The following is a 13,674-nucleotide window of genomic DNA, read 5'->3' on the forward strand; positions in this document are numbered from 1 at the left end:
TGTCTTTAGGTTGTATTATATATATGTATATATATATATATTATATATATATATACATATATATATATATATATATATATATATATATATATATATATATATACAACCCACCCTCGATAAATAAGACTGCTGCTAAATGCACAAAGTCACTTTAATCACAGAAAAACTGCTTACACTGAATGATGGTCTCTATTTTCTTTTCTTTTTTTTCATTTATTTTCTTTTCTTCTATCTGTCTTATTTTTTGCTATTTTTATTCTCAGATAATTTCATCTGAATCAGAAATATACACTTACCAGCCATTTTATTTAGGGACACCTTGCTAGTACTGGGTTTGACACCTTTTGCCTTCAGAACTGCCTTAATCCTTGGTGGCATAGATTCAACAGGGTGCTGGAAACATTTCCCAGAGAGTTTGTTCCATATTGACATGAAAGCAACCCTTTGCTTCTCCAGCGATGGTCTTTTGGCCTTTTTGACATAACTTTTAGATAATCTTAGTTATCATTATAAAAAAAATAATTTTAATTATTTTTTTTATTTTTTTTTTAAAACGTACTTTTAATTGTATGCATTTAAATAAATTTTATGCATCTGTTTTTACCCGTCTTTTTATTAGGATTTTAGCGCCAGTGTTTCTTGTGGGGATCTTTTGTATCCTCCTGAGACCAGGCCCAGTCATTTATGTCCTCTATAGTGGACATTGTGTTTACCTGTATATTTCGAAGGGATTAAGAGATACCTTTCCAAATCCCATTCTACTCTGTAGAGGACATCATGGGCTTTCCATTGATGTGTCATGTGATGAGTTTGCATGCTGGGAACTTTAAGTTTTACATCTACAAAGATGGCTGCAATACCATTTACCTAATTTTATGGAAAGGTGAAAGGCAAGTCAAATATTATGTATATATTCCTTTTTTTACCATGATAATTATATATATTCTTGGTCATAAACATGTTAAGAACAATATTTTTAGATCTGAAAAAAGTTTCATGTTTTCGGTTTTAAAACAGCAGGCGTTTAATAAATGTCCGCACCGGGACCATTTTAATGTATTTAATGACTGCACATGATTTTAGAAGTTAAAAGTGAATCAGAGAGGAATCTATACCAGATAGTTGAGAGAGATTCAGATTTGGAGCTTTCAGATGATAAAAAGGATGAGGTTTAGGTAAAAAATAACCTTTTTTTTTTAATTAACTTGATTTTTTTGTGTTTTTTAAACGTCCATCATAACAGGTTTACACCTGTGCTAGCAGGGCGCCCTGCCTATCAAGATGACGCCAAAGTTTGTGAATACCGGAGTCCAATCTCTTACTTTTCACAGTACATTGATAACATTTTTGAGGACCTGTTTTTGATTTAGTTGTGTTCCAACTACCGGGGAATCACACTCCTCAGCCTCCCTGGGAAAGTCTATAGGCCACAGTACTGGAGAAGACAGTCGGTCCGATAGTCGAACCTCAGATCCAGGAACAACAGTTCATTTCCTTCCTGGTCGTGGAACAGTATAACAGCTCTACACCCTCTCTAGGGTGCTGGAGGGAATGCAGGAGTTCGCTCATTCAGTGCAGATGTGTTTTGTGAATTTGGAGAAGGCGTTCGACCGCGTCCCCCGTATCCTGTGGAGGGTGCTATGGGAGTATGGGGTCCGGGGAGCCTTACTGAGGGCTGTCCGGTCTCTGCATGACCGGAGCAAGAGCTTGGTTCGCATAGCCGGCAGTAAGACAAACCTGTTCCCGGTGCACGTTGGAGTCCGGCAGGTCTGCCCTTTATCACCGATTCTGTTCATAGTTTTTATGGACAGAATTTCTAGGGCACAGGCAGGGGCCGGAGGGGGTCTGGTTTGGGGACCACAGGATTTCATCTTTGCTCTTTGCAGATGATGTTGTCCTGTTGGCTTCATCAAGCTGGGACCTCAAGCATGCATTGGGGCGGTTTGTGGCCGAGTGTGAAGCGGCTGGGATGAGGGTCAGCACCGCTAAATCTGGGGCCATGGTTCTCGACCAAAGAAAGGTAGTTTGCCATCTCTATGTGGGTGGAGTGTCCCTGCCCCAGGTGGAGAAGTTTAAATATCTTGGAGTCTTGATCATGAGTAAGGGAAGACAGGAGCATGAGATTGACAGGCGGATCAGAGCGGCGTCCATAGGTATGCGGTTGATGTACCGGTTCGTTGTGGTGAGGAGAGAGCTGAGCCAATAAGCAAAGTTCTCAATTTACCGGTCGATCATCCTCTGTAGCAGATGTTCCATCATGTAACAAAAGAGTGATGCAGAATTTTATTGTTTTAGAACAAAATTTAATGTTTTTTGGGTGAATTTCACTCTAAAGCTTTAATCTGCTCCTTTTTTCTGATTTTCCAAATTGACTTCTGTTTTCACAGAAATATCGTCCTGTTGTCCTCTACAGTGGACGTGTTGGGAAATTGAAATAAAAAACATTTTTTAAAAAAATAAAATTGTAAGGTGTTTATTTATGCCCAAATAGATAGGAAATCACAGTAAAACAGAAATTGTAAGACACTTTTTTTCCTCGGTTCTCAGGAGGGTATCAGGGCTGCTAGATTGGTCAGTGGATGTTAACTTGGTGCTCACCCATGTGTTTCAATTGTGCTGAATGGGGGGCAAAATAATTGTTTTTTTTTTGGATTTTGTTGTTGTTGTTTTTAATTGTAAAGTGCTTTGAACTGCAACCCATGAAAATCACCTTTTTATAAATAAAGTTTGATTACTCGATTGATTGAATTGATGCCATGTGATTGGCTGATTGGAAATTTGCATTAACGAGCTGCTGGACAGGTGTGCCTAATAAAGTTGCCAGTGAGTGTGTGTTGGTGAATAAAGCTTCCACATTAAAACCTGTGTTAAATTACACTCTTTGAAATCAATAAATACTATAAAGACAAGAATCCCCCTTTAATAGGAGTGTTTGTTACTTTTCCTATTGTTAGTTTCAAGTCTTAAACAGAGAAAAACTGTCAGGTCTTTTTACCAGCTGAGGCTGCCCTGTTCCCCTTTTGTTTTCAAAACTCTGTGCTTTTTAGTTTTTGTGCAGTCATGCATTACAACACATCATTAATAGTTCACATTCATGGAAGCCTACAAACATATTTGGGTCAGGCTTTACTCTAACAGTGTAAGTCAACACAGTCCTTATGGCTGTCAGTCAGATTATTAAGGATTTAGTCTGTTTATGCCACAAAATGCTGGTGGCTAAGAGGTTAGGAAAGTGCAAATGTAGTGTGACTACAGGGTAGCCACAATCCTCCGTGTCTCTGTGTGTGGGCATTTGCATGGGAGAAGAAAAAGAGCGAGAAAGAGGAGGATAGATTATACAGACATTTCACTGGCATAAAATTTCATTTGAAATCTTTCTTCCTATTCAATCTTAATAAAACCCTTAACTGTCTCGCAGCACATTTAGTGTCCCTGAACTCGTGCTTTCTTTCTCACTTGCTCCCCTGCACACGCTTTCGTTCATGTGCACATACAACAGGGTCCAATCAGGCTGCTGTGTATGTGTGTTTCTATATTGCAGCCATATTTCATTTTGGCCTACTTTCTTTAAATTGCCTATGGGGTTTTGTATGGAGAGAGGAACCACCACGTTCATATATGAGACTGAGAGGGAAAGAAACTGAGGTGAGAGACTTGTTTATGTTCTTATTAATTTTTGTTGCCTCCACTCCATCTCACTGCTGCTTTTTCCCATTGTGTTGCTTTGCTTCATGTGTATCTCTCACTCTTAATGCGCTCTGCATGCCTCTCCCCAAGCATGCCCTACAAAGCAGGTTTAATTGTTGTTAGGACTCACATGAGGGGGAAAAACTACACAGGGGAACAAAACCCACAAACAATAAAAGTCAAAGGAGCAAAGGAAAAAAACAGCAAACTCCGTTTTTTTTTTTTTTTTTACGGAGTAACTAAGATTAGTTTAAAAAAAGGTGAGGAAAAAAATCAAGGTAGAAGTTTAAGAAACATGCAGAATAGTGAACTATATAGTAAAAAGTAGATATTCATCTTAAAGACCTACTGATAAAAATAAGCATTTTTAATGTTTTTAACATGTTTTTGACGCATTTTTCTGATGATGGAGGTCATATTGAGAAAATTAAGCGTAAAACTTCATTTTGTTAGTAACTCTATTCAATTCGTGAACCAGGAGCAGAAGAAAAAAATGCAGTTTGAAAATAAAAAAGTCATATTTGTGATGTATGTAACATGCTGGGGGAGGGGGGGTACAGGCTACCTGCTTTGCTCCATTCTGATGCATCCACCTCAGAAAAATAGATCCCTGTACGTCTTTATTTCCTCATCTCGCCTGGTATCTGGATCAAAAATGTACGCCTGGACAGTGCTTTCCACTTTTGTCAACTGATGGAATGAGATGAGGAATGAGATGGAATATAACATTGAGTAAAAAGCAGCGTAAAAAAACATGCCAATACTATTCAATTCAATTCAATTTTATTTGTGTAGCCCAAATTCAAAACAACAGTTGTCCCGATGGGCTTCATATCTGTAATTGAAAAAGTAAAACATACAATCAAAAGGATCATGAATACATAGAATTCAATAGGAAAATACTAAATAGAACTAACAAACTGAGGAAACTAAACTGGACATCCCTGCCCTTAGACCCTCCTTCGCGGTAAGGAAAAACTCCTAAAAAAAATGGATTCTGGAAAAAACGGAGAAACCTCACGGGTCCCCACATGAAGGAGGGATCCTCCCCCAGGACGGACAGGCGATTTACCAGAACTCATAGAGAAGAATTAACATATCTAACACTACAACTACGTAGTTTTTTCCCAATCCCCCAGGAGGGGAGTGGGAAAAGAAGGAAAGCACATGAATCGCACTGCCCCAAACAGGGGGAACTAAATGATGAACAATGATCAAGAATAAAGGATAGAAGGAGGGTAGAAGTAGATGATAAAAAAAGAGGACAGAACCCCAGTGCACCATAGTTACCCCAGCTTCAACTTCTAGCAGCCTACTAAAAACAAATTGTTATTGTTATTAATTTTAATTTAAACACATTAACATTAAGTTAAATAATCTCTGAATACTAACTAGTCTGACAATAAGCCTGTCCAAAGAGGAATGTTTTAAGTCTAACTTGAATGTAGAAATTGTGTCGGCCTCTCTTATATGAGCTGGAAGTTTATTCCATAAAACAGGAGCTTGGTGGCTAAACGCTCTACCTCCAACCGTACATTTACTAACTGTAGGAACCACAAGCAGTCCTGCATTTAGCGAGCGAAGTGTTCTGTTTGGGTGGTAAGGGACTATGAGGTCCTTAATATAGGACGGGGCCATTCCATGTAAGGCCTTATAAGTTAACAGGAGGATCTTGAACTTGATTCTAGAATCAACTGGGAACCAGTGAAGTGAAACTGACACAGGAGTGATGTGATCTCTTCTGCTAGTTCCTGCTAACAATCTAGCTGCTGCATTCTGAACAAGCTGGAGACTTCTTAAGGAGCTCTTAGGAAACGCTGCTAGCAAAGTATTACAGTAATCCAGTCTAGACGTAACAAACGCATGGATGAGTTTTTCAGCATCACTCTTAGAAAGTATATTTCTGATCTTAGCTATATTCCGCATGTGAAAAAAGGCAGTTCTACACACCTGAGATTTGTGAGCCTTAAATGACAAATCCTAGTCAAATAAAACCACGGAGTCTATATTTAACACATGCAAATACTAGCTATCATATAATTTACTGGTGACAGTTGAATTCCCTGAAAAACTCATAAAATGATTTTTTATAAATGATTAAAGTCATCTAAATAATACCTGCACCACATGTCTGTAGAGTTCATTTTCTTTTAATATTTAGAGTTGAAACCAACTTGATACAGTTAACCTGTAGGTTTTACATCAGCTAGTATGGATCACATTTTAAATAAATTTAAAACTTGACATATGTACAGAAATAAAAATTCATGTATTTTAGGAATTACATATGAAATGTGCTATACTTTCATTGAAAACAAACAGCGATGAGTAAACTGAAAGCAAAAAAAATAAATAATAATAATTCAAAGAAATAAAAAAAAAATTCTCCTAAAGGCCTACTTCTTTTTGTTTAACATGACTGCAAATTCTGTCCAGATTATTTCTCAACAGTCATTTTACAAGGCTTAAACTAATAAATTGTATTCATTCATTCATTTTATCTTAAGAACATATACAGATAATACTTATTTTTTTCTTTTTTTAGAAAATATTTACAAGAGGCTTTCAGTTCCACAGTGTAACACAGTCACATAAAAAAAGAATAATGCAAAAGCACACAAAAAAAATAAAAGTCACATTATGTGAGCCAGCTAGTGAAAACAGTACAGGACAAAAGCCAGAGTAAGATGATGCAGACAACCAATACAGCACACTACCAGACAGGTACATAAAACATTGTGCCAACATAAAAATTGTTTGTAGTCTGCAGGAGAAAGAAATATTTTTTTTCACAGACCTTCACACATCGTGACAGCAGATATGCCATCATTACAGTGTATATGCCAAAGGACATGTTACAACATCTGTTTAAGACAGGACCTATGTCAGCCTATTCCCCCCCCCAGTGTAAAGATTATTCATTATGATTCAGACCTAAAAAATATAAATACAAGATTCTTTTTTCTTCTTTCAAAAATGTAAATATATCTGAACTACATGCATGTAACATGTGCTTGAAGTTCCACAGCAATAGGGTAGAACAAAAAGAAAAAGACATGTCCCGGTAACTTTTCCTTGTGGATCACATAACATTAGACTAATACTAAATTTGTCTTATTTCAATTCATTTAATTATAATCAAAAACAAACAAAAAAAGCACATAATAGAAACCAGCATGTCATAATGCCCCGAGGGGATCCACTCCTGCCCCCCTTCTCTCCTCTTCCTCTCCATGCAGAATCTACTGCAGTATTCATCGCCAGTTTGTTTGCTTTATATGGCGCAGTACTTGGTCACAGGTTGTTCTAGAACTTCATGAAGTTTTATCTAGCTCTGCGTCCTACTCTCAATTTTGCCGACCTGGGTCCAACACACATCAACTCTCTGTCTGGTTCCACCTGAGGACTCAACCTCCACCCACACCATGATTTTTGCCATGCAGCTGCCACCATCATCCCACGGGACAAGCACCACGGGTTTGCTCCACACGTGGACAGCACATCACAACAGGACTAGGAATACGCCACTCACCTTCTTGGACTGCATCCTGCACTCACTTCCTCCTCCACTGGGACTCATTCTCTTCCGTCATCCCAAGACTCCATCACGGATTCCTCCTCCAGCGACAGAACACTTCTCCTGAATTCAGTTTCCTCTTGGACAATAAACAGTGACTACGATCTAGTGTCCGTGATCTTTCCGGGTTCCAGCATCTGGGTCTGTCTTCGTTCTCCGCTAACATGACGCAGCAGGCTTACCAGAAATGGTTTTAACAAAATCAAACACACATACCCACCAGCAACCACATTTAAATATTGACGTCCTTATTTCTTAGAGAGGACTTTTGTAAAACTATTCACTCTCAAATCACTAGGGAAAACCACAATTTCAGTGGCAGCACTCTTAACATATGAGCAATATGTACAACTGCATATTGTATATTTTTTTTTAATCTGAGGGGAACTTAATTTGCACAAAAGTATCTATGAATAAAAAGTCTGGTGTGGCATGCTACTTTTGTTTTGACAGCAAGGACACTCCTTTATCAAACAGTTTTCATTTTTTGCTGAATAACCCTCTTGGCTTCTTTTGTTCTGCTTTTTTTTCTGAAGCAGGACACCCACGTACACATACATAGGAATTTTTGGATGACGCGAACAATTTTATATTAAATTTTAAATTGTCTATAGTTTTAGTGTACAGCGGTGGTGGGGTTATGGTCTGGGCAGGGATAAGTTATGGACAGCAAATGCAGCTGCATGTCATTGAAGGCTTTTTGTAATGCCAGGAGAATCTGAGTCTCATTCATCCAAAAGCAACACCCTATGCAGTAGCCTGAATATGCAGTCCTCCATATTACTTGGGTGGCAAGCATAGTTACATGATGTCACCAGCATGTGTAGAATGTTCCAGACCAGCATATATAACCGCATCTTCCAGTTTCTGCCAATATCCAGAAACTTTGCACAGCCATAGCTGAAGAGAAGTGAATCAACAATCCAAAGGCCAAACTCAACAACCTGATCCACTGAATGCAAACGACATATGTGTTGCATGAGGCAAACATGCCTACGTTAGGACACACCTGTGCCAAATTCAATCCATCGAATCAGTATGGGAGAAAAAACGAGCATGTTGTGTTCAGATTTCCGTAGACAGACACACATAGAGGGCACATTTAATTACCGTAGTTAGATTTTAATTGATTTTTGTCTAGGTACAGACTCCCTCTACTTGGGCAAACTCTGACAGTCATCTCACATTTTCAACCAACAGCGACAAAGCGCCATTTGTCATAATCAGACTGGAATTCCATAAAGGTTTGCTTTTGTAGCAAATACGACTATCAATATGATGACCTTCATGTGCTTGCTTTCACCAAATATAAACTCTACTTCAATCAATTGAAGAAAAAGTTTCTTTTGATATGTCTAGGAAACCATTGCATATGCAAAACGAGCAGCTATGAAGAAACCTTTATACCCAGACACCCTATAATAGCCACAATTCGTTAACAATTAGCTGTGTTTTTCAGCAAATATATGGTTCTTGGATTTAACAATGAAAATGATCGGTAACGCTTTGTAATAAGAGTCCTTAATAAACTATTTATAAGACATTAACAAGCACTAGTAATGTTTTAGTAAATTGCTTGAGTACATTAATTAGCATTTGTAAATGTCTTACAAGTTTAAATATGCAGTTTATAAATACATTAAAATATTCTTTAATAAACTACTCATAAGACATTAACAAGCATGGGTACTGTGGTATTAAGCTGTTTATAAAGACATTTATTAGCATTTGTTAATCCTATTCACAAACTATTTATAAATTGCTTGTATGGGATTAATAAACATATTAACAATGTTCTTATTAACAGTTTATTGAGTGTTTTGCAGCCCCCCAATCTAAAGCGTGACCAAATAGGGGGTGATCTTTACAAGCCATTTGTAAATTTCTTGTGGACAGTTACTGCCCCTTGGGAAGGGCAGATTCTGAGTGAAATTTTTTTGAAGTTTATTCAAATTTGTTTAGTTCGAAATGTTATCAGGCACTAAGGCACATTCTGTTCAAAACATAACCCGTTGTTGTTGCACAACAACAATGTAAAAGAAGAGACACACTTACTGTCCTTTACAGATTGTGCCTTTTCCACCTAATATTTTTAAATGGGGTTCAACAGTACATTTTTATATCCGTTGCAAGAGTCTTATGCCGACTATACCAACGTTGTCACTTAAGAGGGTACCTTCCAGATGTTTCCTTTTTTTTTTTAATTATGAAGGTACAATATACAATACCGGTTGACCAGCAGCAGGTAATGCGATCATCCTAAAAATTAACTGCATTTGTTGCTTGATGCTTTGACCAAGTTATTATCAGTTTATACTGACATACTTCAAAACAGATCTCCTTTCTAAACCATAAGTCTTAAAAAGGAAATACCCCCCCCCCCCCTTTTAAAACCTATGCTCTTATGTTCGCCTTGAATTTTTTTTCATGTAATTTTTTTATGTGGCCTCCAGACCAATTAATTCATTAAAAGTGCAGCATAATGTTGAAGTTCCTCAAAAACTAGGCCAATTCTGCAGAGAAAATCTCCACATCAGTGATGTCAAACAATACATGCTCAGCTCAATAGGTTTCTTTAATCATTCAATAATGTGTGTGTATGTGTGTGCTATTGTGTGTACAACTGTGTGCTGGCATGTTCAAGCACTTAGGGTGTATGTTAAAGTAAATGTCCCACTGGCAGCATTGTTACTCTGACTATGAGCTAATAGACCTATCAAGCGGTCCCCCCAGGTCATACATGGCTGTGTAATTGAGCCATCGAGGATTTTCCAGTGACTTGAAACAACCATTTCTCTCACACTCATGCACATTTAGCCCCATGGACCCTTAAAATACAACCACTCAAGCTTCACTGTCGAACTTTTCTCTCCTAACAATCTATCATCTCAACTGTCATTTGTCTGGCTATGAGCACCTTAAATGTACTTATTGGGATCCCTTAATGTATCCCAAACTTTTCACTTACCTCCAATTTTTGCTAATAGACCTTTCATCCATTCTCACATATTGTTTTACAAGACAGCTCATTCAAACATCATTAGATGCCTTTTTTTATTCTACACAAACACAGTTTGAATGATCTCTTCTGAAAACAGATTGCAGACTGTAACTTTTGCATAAGATCATCCCGAAATGTGATCTAGTTCAAGTAAGAAAACTAATCTAATCTATAATGTCATTTAAAGAAGTGTAATGAGTGTTCTCAATCCTAATAAGATTCAAATCCTGTCTTCTTCTTTCTGATTTGAAATCCCTTTTTGCATTATCTTCTGTTGAAGGCTACCAAACCCAAGTATTTTGAAACAATTAATAACTGTGTTGATGATGAAAAGATCACATTTGCAGACATTTGGAAACTGCTCTTTTTATGATCTTTTCTGTCAACTCTTTCTTTTTCAGCATAAATTATTCATTTTGTCCTCTGCCTGACCTGTGACTGACACTTACTTTGAATCTTGTCCTGAGTTAGCTTTTGACATCTAGGAAGCCCTGACCTCAACATGAGCCTGTGACACAGCCCAAGGCAAAGTCCCCAATGACATACAACTTCATTTCTAATGGATGTCACCCAAAATAAAAACTCATTTAGAGAGTCTACTTTTTTTTTCTTGGCACTCTGTGGTACTATTGTTTTATGGGGTCAGCTTATCCGGCACATTCAGACACGAGCAATTATCTCAGGCTAAGTGTGTGTCTAACTTGAAGAAAAGACGGAGAAAAACGTGTCGCAAAAGCCTAAGCCGTTTCTAATGAGGTCACCGGGTCACATCTTGACATTAAAACTAGATCAGAGGACACCGAATGTGTGAGGTGCAATCAACTAACAGCACAAATGTCATGTGGAAATATCATCAGTTTAGCTCCATTTATATTTCAGTATTGTGTTTTCTCATCATTAAACGTTGAGTAATGCTAAAGTTTTGGTGTGTAAGAGCTCAGTATTTCACGTGTGTCACAATTTTCTATAATCTTTACAAAAAACAAGACATTTCTAATTTTTCGGTGGGCTTAACATAAAAAAAGGCAAAGATATGAGTGTTACACATAGGATACAAGCAGGACCAAGACAGCTCAATGACTTACTGTAACACTTTATGCCTCTTCCTCATTGTAGTTGGGTCATTAGATGATGGACTTACTCTGCTTGCTTAGGGCAATGGGACACTCATTGGTTGTGTAACAACATCTTATTCTCCTAATCTGGTTTAGGAACAGCTGGGAGCCAAACAAGACCTTTGAACGCACCACACACAAAAATGCATACTGGAGTTAAAAAAATAAAAATAAAACAACATGAACACGGAGGCTGGGTGGGCAGAGTCTCCATGAATCCATACGTATAATCAAGACACCTAAAGGATTGTCTGCTGGGTTATGTTTTGAAGTCTCTCTGTTTCCCATACACATTCCTTGCTCTTTGTGACCAGCATATTAAATTAGTCTTTTAACTTTGCCATAGTGATTTGTCCTTCAGCCATGTCCTCAGTGATCCCCTCTTCTCCACATTTTTTTCCTCTTCATTTTCCAACCATCCCACTCATTCCCTTTGCACCTCTTTCTTCTTTCCATAAGATCTTCTAACTTGTCTTATTCTTCTTTTTATACTACCTCTTCTTCAACGGGCATCAATTTTTGCCCCCCTCTGGAAATCTATAAAGCAAGGAAAAAAGGGCATATGGGAGAGGAAAAATGATGTTGGAATAGGAGGAGACATTCCCTGGGATTTAAGCATTGGGCAGCCAGCTTATCTGCTGGTTTGTGCTTTAGGGTCTAAGTCTTTGTTGCTCTGTTTCTGTCAGTGAGTGTTTGCTTTTGTTTGTTACTGTTTGCCTTTACTGTTCTGCGTCACTTTGGGCAAACCAGCAGGCCTAAGGCAACAGCCTGGTGGGCCCTGAGCCAAAAACTTGCAACGCAATATCATAATCAAACAGCATTTGTCCCCCTCTTCTCAACAAGGGTAAAAAATAAAAGGAAACAAAAGCTTGCAACCCTGCGGCCACAGAATATGAACAGACAGTACAATTTTGCAGAAAATCAAGTCCTGATTTTCAGTTAAGGAAATGAAGAGCATTATGTTGTTCTTATTTATTTGAATTCAATACATACCCATTCAGTTTAAGAAACATACTTTAAAATATCTTCTGGACAGCAATGGTAACAAATAGGTTGGTTCGATGGATGGATGGATGGATGGATGACAGCTGTGTTCATCAAAAATGTTGGTCTAAAAATGAGCAACCATCCACCCTTTATTGTATTTGAAAAGCACTGCAGCTTGAAGTGCTTACATTTATCAGGTATTACCGACCTCATGAACAATATTTAAACAGGAAAAAATAACAAAAAGAAGGGTTTGAAATCAAATCCAAAGGCTCCACCAGGGTGCTGTGCCTTAATGCTGCTATTTATATTTTATGTGATCCATATGTAATAGCCTAGCCCTGCATAGAATATGCTGTCTGAATTCAAATAAGACTGAAGGTCACATTTAACGATATCACTGGCACCTAATTATGCTTAAGAGCCTTGGAGATATGTTCACTGACGACAATGATCATCTTTTATTTCCTAAAAAAACATAAATAATAACCAAATACTTTTTTTATCTTAATTGTGTTGTAACGAAGGACGAAATAAAACAAAGGACTATAATGTCCAGAATTTCTGCCACTTCTAATACTTACATTTCATACATTCACTGTGTGATTCCTGTCACTATTGATGCAGACATAAATGTCCCCACAGGGACTGTTTGAAATCAATAAATAAACAAAACTTTCGACCTTTCTTAAAACAAAAGGAAGTATCAAATGCCCTTATTTTCCACTGTTTGTGCATAACTCAGAAATTATTAGCCACATTAACATTGCAGTGTACTTACATTGGGCAACAGAAATGTATGAACTGTGTGAAAACAATGAGGATTGTAAACTATTCTCTGCCGTCACATTGTAGTAGGAGGTTGCGTGTGGAATTTGAAGATGTGTACCACATTTGCTGTTGTCTCTTCAAAGTCATTATCGGTATTGTCGTCATCACACATCAGATCCAGGACCAGGTGTGTAGAAAACCTAATCGACACGAACAAGGGCGGACTTACCTTTAGGCAATCTGTCTGAGGGCCACGAGCTGAACATTTAATAAAAACGTCTAAAATAAATTTTAAGTCCATCATTTGCAGCAATGGTATGTTCCAGTCAACAGCAAGTCCAGAGACTCGCAAGCTAGCGAGCAGAGGCAGCATTGCCAGACTGTGCTTTAGATGGATGGACTTTTTTGGGCAGGTTTGGGATCAGTTTGAGAGCTTTTAGTTCCTGGTTGAAATATGTTTCAAGCAGGAATGCGTGCTCTCAGGAGAGGCTGTTGACTGGCAGTGTTCCAGCTGTCATCTTCCTCACCTGCCCTCA

Source organism: Oryzias latipes, chromosome 13 (assembly GCF_053564925.1).
Source record: "Oryzias latipes strain Hd-rR chromosome 13, Olatipes_Hd-rR_3.1".
Classification (NCBI taxonomy): domain Eukaryota; kingdom Metazoa; phylum Chordata; class Actinopteri; order Beloniformes; family Adrianichthyidae; genus Oryzias; species Oryzias latipes.